The 21992-nt window shown below is 47.2% G+C and overlaps 1 long non-coding RNA gene across 1 annotated transcript; it reads right to left on the bottom strand.

Moving 5' to 3' along the window:
• Positions 1-5341: 5341 nt before the first annotated feature.
• On the bottom strand, positions 5342-7731 carry LOC116281206 (uncharacterized). Its single transcript, XR_004190607.2, has 3 exons — positions 7462-7731; positions 6773-6862; positions 5342-5649 (listed from the first exon to the last, which is right to left on the bottom strand). It is a non-coding gene; the product is annotated as an uncharacterized lncRNA (long non-coding RNA).
• Between the last annotated feature and the right edge of the window lie 14261 nt (positions 7732-21992).

Genomic DNA, 21992 nt, shown 5'->3' with positions numbered 1-21992 from the left:
AAGGATGCTTGGGGTTGCTCTGGGCAAGTCACTTAACCTTCCCAGCTCTTGGTTTTGTCCACATGAAACAAGACACTGAATGCTACCAGGTAATCTTTAAATTCCTTTCTAGGGCTTCATTCCCAGAGCCTAGAAACTGCAGAGCAGCCACATAGGGTCCTGCAAGGAAAGCCCTCCTGGGCCCCAGCCGTATGCAGACAGTGACTTTCCAGTTCTCCACATTCTGTTCACTTTTCCAGCCTCACTAATTTCCCTGAGCTCAGAATGGACCTCTCGGCTCCTAACTCTTATCTGTGGTGCTCAACTATTTGTTACAGCCACGACAATACTAGGCACCAGAGGATCTAAACAGATAGTTTCCCTAAGCAGTTAGAAGTTGGCTGCGTTTGGAATAGCACCTGGATCCAGTTCTGGACTACAAGACAGAAAACCAGAGCTATTTCTAGCATCACTAGTTAAAAGTTTTGTGATAGTGGCTATATTTGTTTCCCAGGGCTACCACAAATTGGGTAGCTTACATCAAAAATATGTATTGCCTCATAACTCTGGAGGCTAGAAGTCCAAAATGAAGGTGTCAGCAGGGTCGTGCCCCCCTCGGAAACCTGTGGGGGAGAATGCTTCCTTGCCTCTCCCTGGTTTCTGGTTGTTGGCTGGAAATGCTTGGAGCTCCCTGGCTTGCAGCGGCAGCCGTTCAGGCTCTGCCTCCCTCACACACGGCGTTTCCCCTCCTGTGTCTGTGCCTCCTCTGTGTCTCTCCTTTTCTTATCAGGACACAAATCATCTTGCACAAAGGACCTACCCTACCCCAACTTGACTTTATCTTAGCTAATTCCATCTGTAAAGATCCTATTTTTCTAAATATGGCCACATTCTGAGGTGCCGGAGGTTAGATCTTCAACAAATCTTTTGCAGTTGGGAGGACACAATTCAACCCATAACAGTGACTAAATCATGCCTTGTCTGATCCATCCATCGGAGATGGCTTCTCAGTCCAACTTAATAAAGGGGAAGAGGGAGGCAATTTTAGGACCTAAAGCAGAGGTGGTGGAGGAAGATAGGAATCCCCATAAAAACTGAACCATCTATTCCCAGCACAAGAACCAGAGGTCATTTCGACACCCCTGCTTTCCGGGTAGAGAAATTTATAATTGTTCCCTCTCCGGGGGAAACATGAAAGGTCGCCGACTCAGTTAGGTCTTAGCTATTTTCCTGAGGCTGCGCCAGGTTAGCTGGCAGCCAACAGTTGCTATTTAAGGAGCAAAATCCCCTCATCAGGAATCAGGAGATGGCTGAATAAAGCCTGGAATTTCAAGGAAGGAAATACGCTGTAGAAATATTTTCCTCCACATGGACCCATGCCAGTACAGAGTGGAGCATAGAGGGTCCCAGGCCAACGCAGGGTGACGGGGGTCACAAGGGGCGTGGTCTGCCTAGGAGAAGACTGCTAAGGCCCTGGCAGGGCCATCCCCCGTCCCTGCCAATTTCTCAGACCAGTGGCCTGGGATCTTAGCACAGCCCAAATGGTGGGGGAAGAGCCATCGAGAAGGACAAAAAAGGAACACTTCCGGCTGACTTCCCAAGGGAGAGGTCCAAGCCAGATCTGATTTAACTTGGAAGGGAAAATGTTACATTTCTAGCAACACCAGTGTTGTGGAGAAATCTGGAGCTGTTACAGTAAGAGCTAATAATCATTTAACTTCTATTGTCTGTGTAAGATCTATCGCACACATAAACTCTTTGTCAGATCAGTAAGCTTTATTTTAGTGTCTGTCATAGACTGGGTTCCCTGGGAAGCTAAGTGAACTAGAGACATGCATATAAGGAGGTTGCCAGAAGACGCTCTCGGGAGACACACCTGTGGGAAAGGTGGGAGGGGGTGCAGGGATGGAGGGAAGAAAGGGGATTGGGCAGAGGGAGAAGAGATGCACTGCTGTCCCAACACAGGCCTCCGCAGATTATGCAGAGAGCTCCGGAACTGGGAGAGCCCCGAAGAGTTGTCTCAGGACGGGGTAAGGGGGCAGGCAGTTATGGGTCCCCATCAATCATCCATTGTTTGGGAGCTCTCCTGGGCCAGGGGGCATGACCCTGATGCCCTTAGCTAAGGCAATTCCTGGAGAATTTGTCTGTGACCTGTCAGCAGCTAGGGGAATGAGTGCCTAGGGACTGAAGTGGGGTGGTGGTCTGGGCAGCACACCAGCCTCCACCATGACAATGCTCTCACTCTGGGGCGACGTGGGATGGCACTACCAGAGGGCCTCATGCATTCAGTGTACATAATGGCCACTCAGCACGAGCTGGCACATCCAATCCCAGCCTTATCACAGCCCAGCCACCCCTCATTCCACCACAAAGGCACTCCTCCCAGCTGGAGACACGTGCGCATTACACCACGGGGCTGCTCTCAGGGTACATCCAGGCGATAACCACCCCTTTTGGAGGGCAAGTTCTCAGGTCTGGTAACCTGTGGGCAACAGCATATGGATGTTGCATGAGGCACATCAGTGTTATGTATTAAAATTGAAGTTGTAGAAGACTGTAAAAGAAAATAAAAGTGTGCACCATATGATCCCAGTTCTGGGGAAAGATACACACATGGGGAAAAAATCAATCAGAACACCCACTAAGCCAGAGGATGGAATTATCTCCGGATGGTGGGCTTCCAGATCATCCTAATCTTTCTCCTTTTGCCTAGATGTATTTTCTGATCAACCTAAAAAGCATGTTTCTTTTGTAATAGGGAAAAAATTGTTTCTCCTCTAAAGTAGGCACATCTCGTGAGGCCCTGTGACTAGATCAATCTAGTAGTGAAATTTGTTTAATCACCAGGGACAGAAATCAGGAGCAGGACTTTAAATGGAATTTGAATATTAACAGTGACCACTTCAGAACCCGGGAGATTTAGGAAAGGACAAGTCTGGGTAAGAGAAGGAGACTTAGGCCTATGCTGTTCAGAACAGCAGCCATCAGCCACGTGTGACCACTGGAGCACTGGAAATGTGGCCGATTTGGACTGACATGTGCTTTAAATATGAAATAGAGATTTCAAAGGTTTAGTGTTAAAATATGTAAAATATCCCAGTAATAATTTTTAATAGTACATCTTGAGGGGATCATATTTTGAATATATTGGGTAAAATAAAATATAACATTAAAAACAATTTCTCTTGTTTCATACAGTACTGGTCTAGACATCTGGCAGGACACACAAGTTCTCTGAAATACTTCCCCAAAGTACAAGCAATTTGAAAGAGTGATTGCCTCACAGGATACCCACTAACCTTAGTTTTACTTGGGGCTTTCACAGGACCAGCACTGAAAAGGGCAGTTGGTTGACAAATGAGCACAACAAAAACGAGCTCTGGGTGCTACAAGGCCATTAAATGCAACCACTTAATAGCGTGCATGTTGATCCATGTAACTGTACTCTATCAGCTCACGGAAAGTTAAGGAAACACCGTGTTGCTGTAGACAGCCGCTAGCATCTTCCCCTGGGAAAAGCCCTCATGCCTGTCACGGGGTGCTACCCGGGAGCTGCCAGTGGCACCCACACACCAGATGTTGACTTGAGCTCATCTGAGCATCTGATCATTTCAAATCTATTTCTTTCCCTAGAGGAATGTGAAAACGCACCCATTTGGCCAGGGTCCTGCCTCACCCCTGAACCTTTCCCCAGATTTGCTTAAAGAACAATAGCTGCTGCTTAAGGAAACAAAGGGCTGTGAAAATGTTTTTCCCTCTCCATAATAAACATTGCAAAGGTTCAGCTTAGAGAAATTTTTTTCTCTTGAAATGCCAGATATTCTCTGCAGTTAGCATTTCCCGTAAATTTAAGTTATTCAGATTCAAATGTGCCACGTCCCTGGGCCTTCTACTCTTTAAAGTTCCATGTGCCATATGGGACTCTAAAGAGAGATGACTGTGGTTCTTTTGCAAAACAAAAGTTGAAAGTCTTTCTCTATTGAAGTGCAGTCTGACATTTGCCTTGAATCACATGTTCCTTCTCACAGCTCAAATGACACCATTGGCAAGTTTCAAGCCAGGAGGGGACGAGCCAACCTGAACAACCCCCTCCTTCACCACTATCTGACTGGATGCCAGAGACCCGACAAGGCTCTGAGGATGAACTGTCCACCTTGAAGAAAAGATGGATTCTGGACCCACTGGGGTAGCTGGGCTTTCCAGTCCTGAAAGTGGCCAATATTACCACTCTACTCCCATTTGGCATCCCTGAAGTAAAGGCATCTTGGAAAGAAGTAACCATCATGGCCCCACGGGAGGCTGCACACCATGCACATAACTGCTGGGAGCAGCAAAGAAGTAAGTTCCCTGTAGCCAGCACAGCCCGGCTCAGTGCAGCCACAGGAGGTGCTGCCTGAACTTAAAATTTTAGGGCTTGAACAGGTGCATCTACGAAGCAAACCAATGGACTGAAGAACAAAGCTCCCTACAGCCCCCTGACTTCTCGCAGTTAAGACTTTGGCTCTTGGTGTTAGAGCAGGCAGAGAGCTAGATATGAGCAGAGAAAGGGGGACACAGACCAAATGGCAGGAATTGGGCAGAAAGGAGGGGCACAGGCCAAATGCAGGAAACTACACATCATGTGAGCAGCAGGGATCCTTGGGCAGAGAAAGAAAAGCTGGAATCTTTGGGCTGATAAGGGGCCACACCTTTTGGCTTGGAGACCAACAAAGAAAGGTCAGAAAAGGCAGGAATTTCCAGTGTCCGAATGTAACCTTTTACTCATTATGCCCTCATTTCAATAAAATTAGCCTTGCAGATCAGAAGTACCCATTATGCACCGACGCCATGACACTTCCGGTCCAGACTAAATAAGGACAAAAATCCCTCCTCCCTTCGGGAAGGTGGAGTTGGATGATAATCAGGGAACACGACCCCAAACCCTTCCCTCCCCAGTGAATATTACGCCCATTCATTTTTACATCCTATGTAACTAACTTGCCAAAGAAACTCAGGGCAGCTGCTCACCTGAGCCTGCCCGCTCTCCCCTGAGAGTGTACTATCCATTCTTTAATAAATCCTCACTTTACCTTTTTAACCTCTAAGTCTTGTCTCTAAATTCTTTCTGGGACGGGACAAGTGCCTGGAACACCAGTTGCACCTATCGGCGACACTGGTACAGTCTAAAATGTGAAGGACCCTCCAGCGATTAATACAGAACACTCCTTGTTGCCCTTTACAAGTGAGGGCTTCAAATAATATGACATTTTTGTATCCCAAGTAATATGAAGAAATCCTTATCTATTTCATATAGGACTAAATACTATTCAATGTGTGTCATCTTTGAGAGACGTTTCACACAAATGCTTTGTCAGATCATACGTCACCAGAAGTATACTTTATTATAATGCCCTGCGATTACTTTGAAGTATATATGTTGTGAGACAGCACACACCTCAGGAAGGTTTCAGTAAGACATTTACACACTTGGTGCTGGGTGTGCCACTTGTTTCTTAAGTGAAGATGCACAATTTCAAAGCAAACTCACACGACGGAACCCAAACATCCTGTGCTTGACCACATCTGCCCTCCCCATCAGGAGAAGCCAAACATCACATCATGGGGGCCTCGTGCACAGTGTCTCTAGTTGGTGTCCATTCATCGTCTACACAAAAACCTCCTGGATGGGACCTGTGGACAACAGGAGGTTCGTTAATAAATTAAAGCACACCTGTGTGAGAGACCATTAACATCCATGTTTTATAATCCAGAAGAGTATAAGCTCAGAAAAATTAAAAAAGTCCACAAACCAGAATTGTATTAAGTGATGCCATTTCTGAAGGGAAAAAAAAGTACCCATGGCAAACACTGTGGAATGTTACCGGCAAGTTGACTCTGCATGGCTGGATCACCGATTATCCTAGTCTTCCTCTATTTACTTATCTGTATTTTCTAGATTTACCAAAGTGAAGGTGTATTGCCTCTACAGTAGAGCCCCTCCCTCTCAAGTAGATGCTTCTGCTGGGAGATGGAGCTGAAGCTGGTTTACGTAGACAATGAAAGTGAGTTACCAATAGCTGAAGACATCAGGGTGGAACTTAAGAGTTAGTGTATTAAGAGTTGCCACTTTAGAGCCTGGGTTCTTGGGAAAGGACAATTTTGGGTAAAAGAAAAAGCCTTTAGTCACACGAGAGGGTACATGAGTTCCCTGAAAGCTCAGGAAAAAGGGAAAAGGCCTGATCATAGTGCAGTTTTCCCTGAAGCCCTTGAATGTCAAATGCTGGGCCCCTCACCGGGCAAAAAGAGGCCCACCCTACCTCGCCAGCGTGTATGCACATTAAGCCATACAACTGGGGGCCTGATAAGAGAACAATGCACTTACGTTGAAAGGGGAAAACCAAGAACCACGAGCCTGTGGGAGCACTGAATCAGGCCAGGCCCAGGGCCGTAGGTGGAGGCCAGCCACAGGAAGGACTCAGCAGTACGGGCCTGTGTGGAACTGAGCATGGGACAGACGCATCCCAACCCGTCCCCGAAGAAGAAGATCGGTGTCTCTGGAGATGTTCACATTAGGATGAATGAATGAATGTGGTTTACAATATATGATTTTGGTTATTTTGATTTTGGTCATTTTGTTTCTTCACCTTTAAAATTAGTCATGTCATAATTAATATGCAGTCAATGGTTACCCCAGAGAAGTTCCTTTGGAAAAACACAATCTGGTTAAAATTGATCCTAGGGAAGGCTCTTGGACTACCTTCAAATTTCAAATTCTATTTTCAGGTAAGAGGAAAAGAGAAGGATGGAAACTTACCTAGTTCTTAGTTTCTTTAGTTTCATACTTCTTGTCTCTTTCTTCCTCTCTAAAATATTCTAGCCCTTCTCACTCGTAAGGTTTTGAATCCTTGAAGACATTAAATCAAGATTTAAATGAAGATTAACAAGGCACTGTGTTGTACTGCAAATTAAAATAGAACAGTGCTTAAAAACTACTATAAATCTTGTAGTTCACTAAGTAGGGTGTCAATGGAACGTTTCAGTCTTTGTGACAACCTAGAAGATGTGAGGAGAATGGCAAAGGGGTGGCAAAGGGAGGAGGCAGAGACAGGAGAACTTGGTGCACCAGGGAAACAGCACAGTACAAATACAGAGCCAGACTCTGCACTGTTAGTGGGAATGCAAAATGGAACTACCAATTCAAAGAACAGTTGGGTAGTTTCACTGGTTGTTAAATGCATACTTTCCAAGTGATGAGCCACTCAATTCTACACACACAAATAGCCTCAACCCAGTTTAAAAAAAAAAAAAACACAAATAGTGAACCCTAATGTAAAGTATGGACTTTAGTTAAGAATAACGTATCAATAGAAGTTTAAAATTATAAAGATTTTTATGCTTAATATTCCTCATGTGGGGGTGAGGATTCCAAATCCACCCTCCCTAAAGCACAGACATGAGGCTCTCTTAACCACTCCAAACAGCCTTGCGATCCCTATGACTTACCTGCGTTTTAAGGCACCTGAAAAGCAGCATTTTCCAGAAGTAAGCAAACCTCCTGACGTAGAAAGTGGGAAGACTGCAGGCATTTGTTCCCCTGAGAACCGGAAGTTCTGTGCATGCGAGGAAGACGATGTGTTTGCTCAGGGAGCCTGGGTTCTGGCAAGTCCGTCCCACGGTGAAAGGTGGAGGTTGAGCCTCTGGTCCATCAAAGTCTTGGCTCTTAAGTAGCCCACCAGCTGTCTTCCTGCCCCAATTACCGGGCCCTTCACCTCTGCAGGCCTGCTTTTCCCACCTTTATCCAGGATGAGCTCCTTGGATGCTCTGCCCGCCTCCTTGCTCTGACACTCCCTCTTTTTCCTCCTCCACAAAACTTGATTCATTTCTGCCACAGCCGGTCTCCATCCAAGTCCAGTTTTGATCTCTCTTTCCTAGAGAATTCAACCTAGGAACTTTGGAAATCTTCAAGGTCAAATCCATTACTTTACAAAGGAGGTAACAGATTCCATGAGGTAAGGTGACTACCGTAGGACAATGTAGTTAATTCTACATCCACCATTGCCACCATATTAGGCAACTGAATAATCAAATGACTGCCATGACCATGTGTCCAAGATTTTGAATCCCGATTTCAAATGTCCTGTACGGTCATCAGGACACATTAAGAATTTCACTATCTAACATTGCAACTGCTACTGCAGATGTGTTAAGAGGGACCTTCTGCAAGCAATACATTTACTTCTGTTACTGAATCCAACTTTCCAGTTATGAAGCACTGATTCTTAACTTTTTAGTGCAATGAACTCTCTTTAGGAAACTGATGAAACTTATGGACCCTCTCCACACAAAAATATTTCCACAGAAACATAAAATTTTGCTCCAGTGAATTAACCATGCAGTACATGACTGTGAAAACCCTTGCTCTGATAGCAGAAATCAGCCTATCTGCCATGTGGTCAGGGACAACTTTAAAATAGCTCTTAAATCCTAACAAAAATTTGCCAACATTTATATGACAGATTACAGAGCACGTTTAATCCTCACAACAACCCTGTGAGGTAGGTATTAATACCCCAGTTTTACCCACAAGGAAACCACAACCCAAAGAAGTTTGGAGACTTGCCAAAGTTCACACAGCTTATAGTTGCAGTGCCAGGACTAGAAGATGGGCTTTTTGTTCCTTGATCAAAACATCTTTACATGTAATGTGCTCAGTTTGGGAATTAAGATCCTACCGAGGGAAGACTCATTGGCAAGCCCTTTCAACAAAGAGGGGACTATGAGAGGCTACAGAACAGAGCCCAGTGAGCTGTGTGGACACACTCCCCGAGCATCATTCCCGGGCAGGGATACGAGAAAGGATGTCCTTAGAATTGCAGGCTTTGGGGTCCAGACAACAAACACCATTCGAAGGAACACAAAACAGAACGAAAGCAGATGCCAGAAGTTGCAAGACACACAGGTTTGGTTTTGGTTCTGTTTTCACCATAGTCATGAATAATTTGGCTCTTTTCCCAAAGAGCTGAAAGTTAGCTGGGAGGGGACCCAAAAACATTTTCAAAAAGGCAGAACATACACCAAAACGGGAATCTGAGAGCCAGAAAACAAACATCCAAACTTCACCTAAAGATTAAGATGCTTGGAAACCTGATAAATGGCCATAGAGAAACACCTCCAATAGGGAAAGGTGGGGTGAGAAACCCTAATCAACCCGTAAGCCAGAGATTTCAGAATCTCCACAAAGTCTCTGGTCATATTCTTCATGACCCAGAACCTTTCTTTGGCCATCTGCTCAAAGACATGAAGAGAGGGAAGTTCATGCCATTGTTTCTGGGCTGGATCAGTGGAAATTGAATGCTGTCCAAGGACTGTGGCAGGTTTTTGAAAGTTTTCAACGGTCCACAGCAAATGAGAAAACTATGGTGGTGCTGTTGTTTTAGTAAACGAACCTATCTATCCAAATGAGAGCACTGTCCACCACTGTGCTACCTTAGTACAAAAAGCACTCTTCAAAATGCTTGGTAAAATGACAGTAATAGAGCCAATTTCCTTCACCCAGCTTTGTATGTATGTATCAGAGTGTCTACCCAGCCAGTGCCTTAGTTCCAGGGTCTTGGGGACTCTGGCCAGGCAACCTTAAGGCCCTTGCCAATTATCTTCAGCAGAAATGAACACCTTAAAAACAGACCACGTAGGAAAGGGTTTCCGGATCCCATCATAACCTACCAATCTACCCCCCTCAAACTCTGGAAACCCACAGCTACTTTTCAATGTCTGCTTTGTAAAACCAAACCTACTCATACAGCAAACCCTGACTCCCTCAGAAGGCCCCCCAGCTTCAGCAAAGACCCTTAACCCACCCTTCACATAGTGGTAGCCTCTTCTACAAGAGGGGTCTTCGGGCTCTCTGGACTTCGGGGACCCATAAATCGGATACCAAAATGTTTTTCTTCAGCTTCTTTGTGGTCATTTGGGGATAAGGATGCTTCTTCATTCTTCCTTTGCATTTTCCAAATTTCTCACAACTCCCTTCTCCTCCATTTTTCACACAGCATGACAGGCAAGCGAGAGCCTGAGGTGAGTCGCAACTGAACCACTCACAACAGCACAGAGGTACTTCAAGGAGAGGAGAGGAGAGAATACGGCCCGTCACACCGTGCCTGCGGGTATGGCGCCAGGACACAGGAAGCGTCCTATCCCTGACTCACTTCAGAATAGTGACTGTAACACCATAACCCGGGTTCCCACCCGGGGGAAGGAGGGAAGCCACGTATCCTTAGACCATACACGACAGCTTGTCATCCACCCTCAGCCCAAGAGCAATTACAAGAAGACTTCAGGACCCATTCTGGGGGCCTCCCTTTTCTTAAACACAGAAAAGGGAGTACTCGGAACGCCACTTCTCACCCCACGCCCTACAGGCCACCATGACATTATCTCCCCTCTACATACGAGCTCTTCTAGAGCACAGAAGGACTCATGTTCATCTTTTATCACCAGTACCTAGACAGTGCCTGGCATGTAGTCAGCACTCCGCATTTACAGGAAGGAAAGGAGGGAGGAAAGAAGGAAAGTTGAAGCACAGGAAGGGATGTTTCCTGTTTCCTGTTCTGTGGGTTTCTTGTGTGTTTCTTCCTTTGCCGTCGCCCCTCCCCTTAGCCTTTGCCCTTTCCTCAATATTCATTTATCTTTCCTTTTGTACAACCTCTACCTAAATCAGTGTTTCTTCTACTTTTTTCCCCCTTATGTTTCTCCTCTCTCTGTTGCTGCAGCCTAACTTCCCTAACACTTTTATTCTCTATAACGTTCTTGGTTTCTCCTTTGCTTGCTCTAGTTTCGTCATTCTTCTTGGCTTCCTTTATGGTGAGGATCAACAGACCCAAGGGAAGTGAAAAGGCAAGTAATGCTGAAAAGAGGGATGCCACAAAATGATGAAAGGGGAAATAGCTAAGAGGAGGAGGCCCACAAACCCAAGCCCACGGGCCCAGCAAAAAGAAGCCATTAATTCCTTTTTTCCCTTATCACAAAGGACAAGAAATTTCTATTTATATGTTTTCTAACCTATTCTTTAGCTTCTTCAAAGTTACCGCAAAAGCTCTTCCAGTTACCATCAACCTAGAAACTGACCCTTTCAAGGGTATGTATGTATCCTTGCTCAGCATGGGAACACCTGGCACTTTGTCTGTCAGCACACTGCTCCCAGGAGGCCACCGCAGGCCCTGTTTATATGAGTGACAGCAAAGGCCCCAGCTAGCACCCTGAGGCTGGGGAAGAGTCCTTGCTCAGCACCACTGTCACGTGCCTCATGTCCCTCCCCCACTTCCTGACCATAATGCAGTGTCCCCCGGGGCTGGTATCTCTGCAAACTCCCTCTTCCCAGCTCCAAATCTGGATTCCAAAGGTTTTGGGCCTCCTCAGATGATCTCACAATTGGAGGAGGGAACAAAACTTAGGAGACTTACAAATCCAAAATCCCAGTTTCCCACTAGAATCTAGCCCTCCCTACCACCTAGCCTAGCAGCACAGAAGGTATGGTTTTCGATTTGGGGACAAACAGCACAGGCTAACTGGAGGCACTCTGGTGATGCTAAAATGGACGGGAGAGCTAAGAGGTCAAAGAAGCAAATAACCAGAAAAGACTTTTCCAGTTTAGAATGTAGATGTATAACTGACATTGTACATCTAGTGTCCTTCCTACTGGGGAATGCCATTCATAGGGACCACCTGCCTAATAATGAATATCATGTCTCATTCTCAACCAAAGACTCCAGCTACTCTGACACCACTTGCCAGATCCTGAATACTAAGGGGTATTCAGTTTCAAGGTTGGATCCCAAATTCTTAACAGCCCTTAGAATTATGTTTGGACTGCTGTTTAGGTGTCCCTGCAATATTGTTTCTATTCCCCAGGCCCACTTAAAGAGACAGGGTACTAATTGAAGAGAAATGAAGAGCAATCTTCCTCTAATTTCACACGTGTCCCTTAGGTCAGGAATGACTATCCAGTGATGTCCCACCCTCTTTTCCTTTGGGTCTGTGAGGACTGTGGTAAGTCTTTTCTAACCACTACCACCATGGACATGAACATCCATACGCAGGCTTAGCCTATTTTAAAATAGGTTTTAAGAGTGCCCCGCCCACAGGACTTTCAAGGCAGCCTTTCTTACCACCCCAGTTAGTATCTACTTCACTTTCCCAGTTCTGGCCTCAGGAAAAACACCCCCTCAGTTCCAAAATGCCCAGAATCTCTGGAGAACCCACACCTAGGTCCAGTCTAATATCATTTCAGGGTTCCTCCTTGGGAACACCACCAATGTTTGCCTCATTAACAGACAAAACTTCAGAGCCCCGTTGGAGCTCACACATGTGCTCAAATCTACAAGCCAGAAAGCCTGTGCTAGTGAGAGAGAAAAGCAGACTCTCCCACGAGGGACAGAAGTCTCAGAGGGAGATTTTCTTTTGTTTAACCCCTTGAACCCAACAGCACATTGTTAAGTGACTTCTCCAATGACATCAAAGGGACTTTAAAGTCTTTTTGGGAAACAGCTTTCTTCCTGTCTCCTAAGAATGGGGAGAAGGAATACATCGTCCCCTAAGAGATGAGAGAATAAGAGGGCTCTGATAGGGAAAAGATAGGAACAGAAGGTAAGTAGGAATGGCCTAGATGGCAGAGACCCCTAGGCTTATCTTGAGACAGGGATCTGGGTGCAGAGGCTGAGTCCGTGCGACCCTGACTGGTTGCAGGCTTCAATAAATTGATGACCATAGTCCCAAGGTGATCACTTAGAGCAGGAAGCATGCCTGCTCCCTTCTTAGAGTCAGAAAAGCTGGCTAAAAACCCTCAGCCTTGAGCAAAAGAGAAGTCATCTGCCAGGCTGGCAGCTGAAACTCAGAACTCAGTATTTATGGGTGCAACTGCAAATTTCACCCAATTTAGCATCCACTGTATAACTTTCTGCCCAGGACAAGGTTTGAAATGTTCCAGTGGTTCCCCCAAGGCCACTGCACAGGCCAGCTGCATTATTTAAGAAGGCCTGTGCAGCTCCGACCTAATCATCCTAGATACAGAATCTTCTCCTAAGGCCACTGTCACCACAAGAATATATGGCTCTGCTACAGTTCAAGGCCTGAGCAACAGCCTAGGTGGTCGTGTCCCCGCATCTACAGAGCCTCCTGGCCTGCCGGCCTGCCTGCCGCAGTGTGCGAGCCTGTGCCCACCTCGACCCCCGCAGCGAGCTTAACGGAAGGCAGGCGGGGAGGGGGCAGGGGAGCGGCCAACGCCTTCCAACGGCAGCTGGGGGCGGGGGGGGGGGCTCGAACGGGGGTCTCCCGGCGAATGGGCTGGGGCGCTGCTGGTGTACAGGGATCCCAGGGCTTCCCTGCAGGGGCCGGACCAACGGCTGGGCTGACGTTCCGCTGGCCGGTGGCCGCTCTCCTGGGCGGCCCCGCCCCCTTGCACTTGTGTGACCTTGGAGCTCTGTGCACGGATCCCTCCTCCGGGCTCGCGCTGGGCTGAGCCCTGCAAACGCTGGGGGCCACTTGGAGGTTTGGCTGGTGGCAGCCCCGAGGCTCTGCCCCTCCTGCGGTGGCTTCCAGTTGCAGTTACCTTCCTATTTCCCTGCACAGGCTCCGCGTAGGGTCCCTGGTGCTACATGAACAGTTTCAACCTGGACGTGGGGAGGCAGTGGTATAGCCTTCTGCCCTTACCAGCCCTTCCGGCTTCATTTTCTTCATCTTAATTGCTTGGGCCATCGCAGACTTTTCTGGACCATGGGGGTTGGGGCAGGTGCCCATTTACCACCTCTCAGTCCTCCCCAGAAATGAAGTCATTTCACCCTTTCCCTCCTCCACTCCATGCTGAGGCTCTCATATCAAGCTTCTTCCTGCCTCCGTGCCCACCCATTCTTCTTGCCCTCATCTGGGGTAAAGAGGTTCTGGCTGAGCAAAGGTGGCCATCCTGCCACCTCCCCCGTGCAGCTCCTTGTTCGGAAGCATCTGGGGCATCTGAGCATCTGTGCTCCTGTCACTCCCATGTTTCTGGTCCCTCCTGGGTCTGTCTGGCATTCTCTATGTTGCCCTGTCATCACCCTCTCCCAGGTGTCAGTCACCACACATCCTTCAACTTGCTTCTCCTTCAGGTCCAAAGGGCATGTGCTGGTGGAAAGCAGCACTTGGCACTGTCTGTATTGGCCTCCGTGCTTGGCTTATTAAACTCAGACATTTAATGAATATCATTTTGAAAAACATTTTTACTTGAGCATTTACTTATTGATTACAGGTTTAACACACATCTTCTATGTTATTTAAATTACAAAGTTAGGATAGTTGAGTCATTTGAACACTTCAATGGCTTAAACAGCAGACACAACTGGAACTTCTTACCAAAACTGTAATAGCTTTATAACTCCCCACCTCCCCAAAGGCAACAATTGAACTTTGTTTCTTACACCTACTCTTTCCTTGGGCAGAGGGAGAAAGAGATGCCAAAACAGGGACAGTGGTTATTTGTTGGCGATGAGATAAATGCTTTCCATTTTCCTATTTATCTGTGTTTTCTACAAAGCAAATATATTTTTAAAGCCTTTTTTAAAAGAGACATGAAGAGACTGTGGGAACAGGGAATCAAAACCTTTGACAATCTGATCAAAGGACATGTGTCTGCTCTTTCAGGGAATTTTCCCTAACACTTGCAAGCCTTTCCCACACGGTGTGGTCCTAACAAAGAAGAGGCAAGGGCAGCTTAGGGTAGAGGGAGGGGAACTGGTGTGGAAAATGTTAGTGGGGATTCTGACCATGGTTTGGGGCAGAGGAACCTGAGCGATTCATTGTACCTCCCCTAAGAGAGGGACCAGCCGAGTGACACTGCGCACTCGTGAGCTGGGAGCAGATTGCTCTGTCCCCAGGGGGTATCCCATATTTTGTTTATTCAATCCTCAGGCTGCTTTCCCACTCTTTGGAAAGTGTAGGGCAGGATTCCAAATTACAGCCACCAGAGTATTCAAAATAATTTGGGAGAGCCTAGGGGTTAAGACTCCGGCTGTGAAATCAGACAGGACCAGCTTTCATCTAAACTCTCCACACCGATCAGGTGTGTGACCTTGGGCAAGCCATCCAAACAAAGAGCCCCTGATTTTTCCATCTCTATACAAGTGATAATACTCGCTGGAAGGATTATCATACATCACGGCACCTGTCACGTCGTCAGCGCTTAGCTGATGAGAGTTAGTAGCCCTCTTCCTGCTTCCCCCCCGTTGTCAGACCCCGGAGCCCACGGCCTCCTTCAGCATGCACCTTATTCCCATCTGTGTCCCCAACACTCTGCATGGACTCAATATGAGATAGTCTTAGGTAATCGTAGATAGCTAAGATTTTTTTCCTTTTCATAGAACCCTTTGCAGACCCTGAGGAAGGGTGCCCCCTGACCCTCACAGTCCCTTAGGGTGTGCCAGGGTCTAAGATCTTGGGTCTCTAGAGGAATCTGGCCAGAGCTGGAGGGTCCATCGTGCCCAGGGGGCATGGAGAGTCCCACTTAGGCTCTGACTCGACCTCCTAAATGAGCAGTGCCCAGCTGAGGGCCCAGGGTGAATGGGCCTCCCACTCCCAATCCGAGGCTGACTTGACCACCCCAGACTTTGATGCTCCCTGAGAGGAAACACTTGCACAAGACCCAGGGTCCTGTCCTCCCCGGTCAAAATCCGACCTCCTCTGTGGCAGGAAGGCCCCGGGTGTGGAGCTCAGTCAGTCATGCCTCCCCAGCAGGGCCCCTTCATCTACCTCTGTTTCCACTGCATCCTCACCATTGCCCTTTCCCTGGCCCAGACCCTCAAGGGTCCTCTTCCCCTTCATGCCTTTACCTTCTCCCTGTGAGTGCTGAGGCCCCCAGAATTCAACCTGCCCAGTGCCCTGTCAGGTTTTGATGTGGGGAGCTTCTGTAGAGATTTTTACCAGGCAGAGGAGCCCCACAGTCACGCGTCACCCCCTCAGCTTCCCTCAGCACATTTCCCTACTTCTTCTGTTCCCTTCTCAGTGTCCTGGAGCAGCCTCTTTAATCTCTTCCTCCTAAATCAGCCCCCATCTGGCCAATTCCAAGGGGTCTGATGACAGGTGCATCAAGTCTCGAAAGAGGCATCTCCAGCTTTAAAAGCGGGGTTTTGGGTGTCAGTAACCGGCAACTGTCAGCTCTAGTCCGTCCATGGAGACAGGGACTCTGATGGGGCCTTTGAAGTCCCACTCTCAGGTCCAAGCCCACGCTGCTTGCCTGCCACCCTCCCCTACCCATCCAGGTGTAGCTGGGAGAGACCATCTCTCCGTGACAACATGTGCATAATTTGTGGGGGGAATGGAAGAACATTTAGATCTTTTTATTTACTACAAAAATAAAAGACATGCATTTGATCATGAGTGTCAGGGACTGGGAGGTAATGACAAGCCAAATGGAAAAATAACAGAACTTCTAAATTAGCCAGGGGAAAGGGGAGAAAAAATAATGGAAAAGAAGGAAAGCAAAAAAAAAAAAAAAAAAGTCAAATGCAAATCTATAAACAAGAAAGCAGAAATAGGAGTATTACTATGAGGCAAGGTTGACCCAATTATGTCACAAACTTATATACATCTAGGAATACAGTAGCTAAGTGTAACAAGCAAAAACAATTAGCCACGCGAGAACTTGATTTCAAAATACAGCCATGATGGGAGATTTAAAAATATCCCAAGAATCCTCTTGTTTTGTTTATTGTTCCAAAATTAGATAAGACGATCTTAGAACTGATGTGGGAGAGCACATGTCTAAAATCGTTAAGAAAATCATGTAAAGGAAGACTGCTGAGGAATCTTACCTCGTGAGATGTAGATAAGGTCCTCAAAAGAGCTGCTGAATGCAAGGGCTTGGGGCACAGGAGGGTTGACGGGTCGCCTCAGCCGGGGACCGCTGTGGAGAGGGCAGCTCCCAGCTCTCAGTGGCTGCACTGGCGCTGCAGGGTGGCCTCCACCAGGAAGGAGACAAGGGTAGAGCTGACCCTGTTGGTGGCTCCAGCTGGTGGCGAAACTAGCGATAGAAAATTTAAAATAATGCCATGGCTATGATTTCTCACTCTAGGGTTGGAGAACATGCAAAGAAATAAAGAAATGTGAATTGACTAGACAATGTTTGAATATTCATTCAACAAACGGATCCTACAGGCAGGGTACTGGGGGATCACATAGCTACTCTTTGGCTACAGCTGCAGGAGAAGACGTTTTCCTTTAAGGGGATATATACACTTCACGGCTCAGATTGAACGGTGTCTGGAACTGACTGGGTCCTCTCGGAACCCAGCTCGTGGCCCAAACTCACAATTTCTCAGATGCAACCAGAGAAGCCAGGGTACTATCCGCTGTCTAGGACTCCTATCCCCATCCCTAGCCTATACTCCTATACTCAAAGCATATTTTGTGAAAGAAACCTGTCACGTAGAAGATCTATCTACATATATATATATATCTAGATAATATATATATGCATATATACACACACATGCCCATACACATGTATATACATATATGTATGTGAATGGATAAACTTTTTTCAGGGCAGAGAGAGGGAGGGAAAGACTGAGACACGGTGGCTCCCTTAGAGCAAAGCACACTGTTGTTACAGAACAGTGGGTAAGGCTAACTGATATGTGATTGGTTTCACTTAGGTTTCCTATCGTAAGTGGAGCCAGCTAGGTAGTTATTGCAAGGACTCCAGAAAACCTCTATCTAACTTCACTTTCTTCCATGATTAATAAAAATAATAACAATAATAGAGGTTGACTTGGGATGGTCCCGAAGAAACACCCCCACGGGATCAAATCCTCTTGACACTTGGAGGAGGACGCAGATAGTATTTGGGGCTTGCAGAATCCCCAAATCAGCAAAAATGAGCCAACATTTCAGAAGATGATGTGGGGCAAGAATAGCTGGTGGGGAAGGAAGCCAGAAACAACCTTTTTTTTCTGTATTCTGTTAAGAGGAAGTAAGTCTGGAAATAAATCTTTGTCTTCAAAGAGCTAAGTCTCATGGGGAGGCATATAAAAGTACAGGCAAATGGAAAACACACGCTTGTTGCTTTAACAGTAGAAATACAGGGTGGAGGCCCACATAAGAGACAGCTGTGCAGGTAGGGAATGCCTCCAGGAGGAAGCCATGTCTGAGCCTTGAAGAATGAATGGGAGTAGGTGAACAGTGGCTTCAGGGTGGTGAAGGCTTTCCAGTAGAGGGAATGGTACCTGCAAAGGGTAGAGCATATGTAGGGGAAAAAGTAAAGTTCATTATGGCTGCAGTGGCGCACGTTGGAGGGCAGGAGTGGCGAAGGCCTTTAAAACATGTTAAAAGAGAAAAGCAGTGTCTTTTTTTATTTTAATCTTAGTTCCTGCTCCCCTCTTGGCTTCCCCGAAAGAAGAAATCAGCAATAAAAAAACAGACACAGACACGTCTTCTGCAAGATACATTCAGAAAAAAATAAACAGAGGAAAAATATTTCAGACATAAACACGTATCAGAAGAAAGCAAGCATGGCAGAGAAAAACAGATAAAGCAACAAAAGGATGGAAATGGACAGTGGATGGGGTGGGAGGAGCCACAGGCCAGCAGAAGAGAGCTATGGAAGACAGTGTGGTCAAGGAGCGGGAGGGAGAGGGGAGGAGAGCAGGGGCCCCCAAGAACTCGGGGCAGGTTCAGGCACTAGCGCTCAGACCCTGCTGACCACACACGGGCTCCCTGACCTTGTGGGGAGGCTCTCTTGCCCAACCAGACCTCTCTCTTCCCTCAGTTCTCAGCTCCAAGGGAACGGGAGAAAGATGTTTGCAAATCTTCAAGTTTGGAGAGGGGAAAGCAGAGTAAAGACCATTGCCTCCATGTGCAGCCAAAGAAGCGCCAGAGGTCCCAAGAATTGTAGTTGGTGGAGTGATAACATTTATTTCCTTTCCTAGGGCTGCTCCACGGGTGGTGTTTGTAAACTTTTTGAAGGAGCTTGGAACAAAGCTGCTCCCAGAGACTCAGTGGGTAGCTGTGCCCCAGCCTGAACTGGAAGGTTAGAGGTGAGCTGCTGAGCCTGGAAGGGAACCAAGGCGACACGGACTAGGGGCTCTGTGGCAGCTGAAGGCAGGGACAGATGGTGGAAAGCCTTGGAGCAGCTCTGCCTGTGAGCTCTTTGAGGCTGATGCTTTGTGTCATAAATTTGACTCTGCTCAGCCCCTAGGGTGTGGTAGACGTGTTCCAAGTGCTTGCTGAATGGATGAAAGGAGGTGGCTGAGAAAAGCATATGCTAATGAGACTGCCTAAAACCCCCCCTGACTAATAATAATCAGCTACTCCCTGAGTCCTTGAAGACACTGCTATGAGCTGCTGCCTGCAGCCTCTAACCAGCCCACAGAGTAAAGCCATGGCCTCTGCCAGGGAGCGCTGTGACCCGAGGGGAAGCTTTGGAAACTTTGGCAACTAGTCTAAGAGCTCCTCCGGGGAATTCCTTGAAATCATAACATAAAATCCTGAAACCTCTAAAAGGAAGTCTGGAAGCCCCCGTCTGAAATCCTTGGAATCCCTACCAGGAAACCCTGGAGCCCTGCTGGGAGGCCCTGGCAGTGCTGCTCAGGGTGACGGACAGCCTCTCAAGCTTGCGTTACTGCGTTGTCTCTGCCTTTGCACCAACAACTCCTGCTGGAGTAGGGGACGGGATTACCGTTTTGTTTTAATAGCAGTGGCTGTGTCCCAGTCACTTGGGCCCAGAAGGCCCATCCCAAAAGGACAGGGCATGGACTTCCCAGGTCTCCTATCAAGATGGTGGGACTTTGGGAAGGCTGGTCCTCATTAGCCGTCAGGTGCAGGGCTTGAAACCATTTCTGGGTGGTTTTGGTTGAAGGACGGAAATCATGGCGTGCGCGCGCGTGCGTGCGTGCGTGCGTGCGTGTGTGTGTGTGTGTAGGCAGCCAGAGGCTGGAGCACAGATACTGACAGGAGTGGATGCTATCTGACCCCTGAAAAATGTCATTCTCTGTTCACAAAGAGATGACTCAAGCGGTTCTACTCGTGGACTCTGATGGTTTCACTCTCTAGGCTTCCTTGGGGGAAAAAAATGTTTTTTGAAATGTATTTAGCTTAGAGAGAAAAACATTCATGTCAGAGATAAGAGACAGATGCAGGGACAGCTTCAGAAAAAGAAAAAAAATGTAGACAGATCCTGTAGCAGAGGGAAAGGGAAAAAAACACAAATTTTAAAAAGGGATATTAAAGTAAAAGGAGGCAGTAAAGATTGGGAAATCACGGCTCACAGTATCAGAAACCAACACACAGGCAGGGCACTGCTGTCAACTGGGTGGTGGAAGGCATCTCTGTCATAGTTGGCGAGCTTCCTTAGAAAGACTTTCTTTCTGTAATTCTGAGAGAAAAAGGAGATATGAGAAAAGACAAGTGGCTTAAGGGGTGTGTCTGAGGGAAGCAGAAATGAAAAGGGACAAGGGAATATACTGGGACTGAAGGATAAAAATTTTCCTTTCTCCTTCCTCTCCTCTTCCAGCCTCCCCAAATGTGTTTCTAGGCATAAGATCTAATAGAATGAAGGGAAAGAAGAACTAGGTGGCATACGGGAGGCTAAGACCAACCCCAGCTCTGTGAGCTGCTGGGAGGACTGCCAGGACCCAGCACATGGTCAGGTTCACGGCTGTGATTCATGACAGCAACAGTACACAAAGCAAAGTCAGCAAAAGGAGATGGTATGTAGAGCACAAAGCCTGGAGTCTTCTCCCAGTGGAGTCACACAGGACATGCTCACTTCCTCCAGCAATGAGTTACGACAACACACTTGAAATTCTGTCTATCAGAGAAGCTTGTTAGAAGCTCGGTGCCCAGGGATTTTATTGGGAGCTGGTCGTACGGACATCCTCTGCCTGCCGTGTAGCAAAATCCCAGACTCCCAGAAGGAACACAGATGCTCAGCACAAACCAAACTGTTTGTACAAACTGGATGTATAAATAGTGAGCCACTCGAATCAGTTAGGGTGGCAGGAACCTTAAATCCAAGTTACCAGAACCCAGGTTCCTGGCGGCTCAGCCTGGCACACAGGCTTTTCCAGGGGAGCAGCCTGGAGCCTGCGGTCTTCACTCTTTTCCACACAAGGTGCTTTGGGTGAGCACGAGCTGATGTGTTCCCCACATGCCTTCCTCTCTAGTCAAGCTAAGAAGCTGAAATCCAGTCCACGCCTTAGGGACCATTTGAATGATCTGAAACGGTGTAGGTGCTGCTGAGCAGCTCTACTGTAGAAAAAAAGAAGGCTTGGTAGTTGTCAGAAGTGTTCCCAATTAGGCCTAACATGGAGAGGGGTCTTGGTGACACTTCTGAAACCTGGCATCCCTCTCTACCTCCACGACCTGACTGAAACAAGCCCCGAACTTGGCTGCCTCGGGAGGGCTTCCTCTGGTTGTTAGCAGCACCTGCTCTGTATGACTGGGGGCCTCCTCTCGCCGCCATCAGCAGATGAGCTGGAGAAACGGGGGACTTTATTCTCTCAGTACCCTCCTCCGACTTCTTAAGAATCTATGTCCATCTCTTTCCTCTACATCTCCATTTTCAATCATATAAAGGGATCTAAAATCACACTGAGGTAGACAAGCTTGAAGGATGTGTGAAAGAGTTATTTTTAAACACTAGATTAAATCCACCCTTTAATTTAAGGAGAGTCCCAAATAATGAGCTCTGGAGGTGGCTTGCCTCCTGAATGCAGGGATGTAGCCCCTCCAATTTCCCACCTGAAGATCACACATGGCAGTGGGATCCCTCTTGGTGTCCTCCTCTCTCCCTGCAGGGCTGAGTGTGTTCATTCCCTTGGTTTACAGGCATTGGGCAAAGACGGGGCCATCACGGCACTTTTTACTGAAGCTATCCTTGGCATTAGAGCCAACTGTCAGCAGAAAAATGACTCAGTCACCTAGAATCAGACAAGGAATGACCGCAAATCAGGAGCTAAAGGCAATCTCAAATAGGAAAACATGATTGAAATCTGATCTTTTTGATATTTTTTACA

Source organism: Vicugna pacos, chromosome 6 (genome assembly GCF_048564905.1).
Source record: "Vicugna pacos chromosome 6, VicPac4, whole genome shotgun sequence".
NCBI classification, from domain to species: Eukaryota; Metazoa; Chordata; class Mammalia; order Artiodactyla; family Camelidae; genus Vicugna; species Vicugna pacos.
Note: the sequence above shows the minus strand (reverse complement) of the source record. Positions and strands in the feature narration are given on the sequence as shown.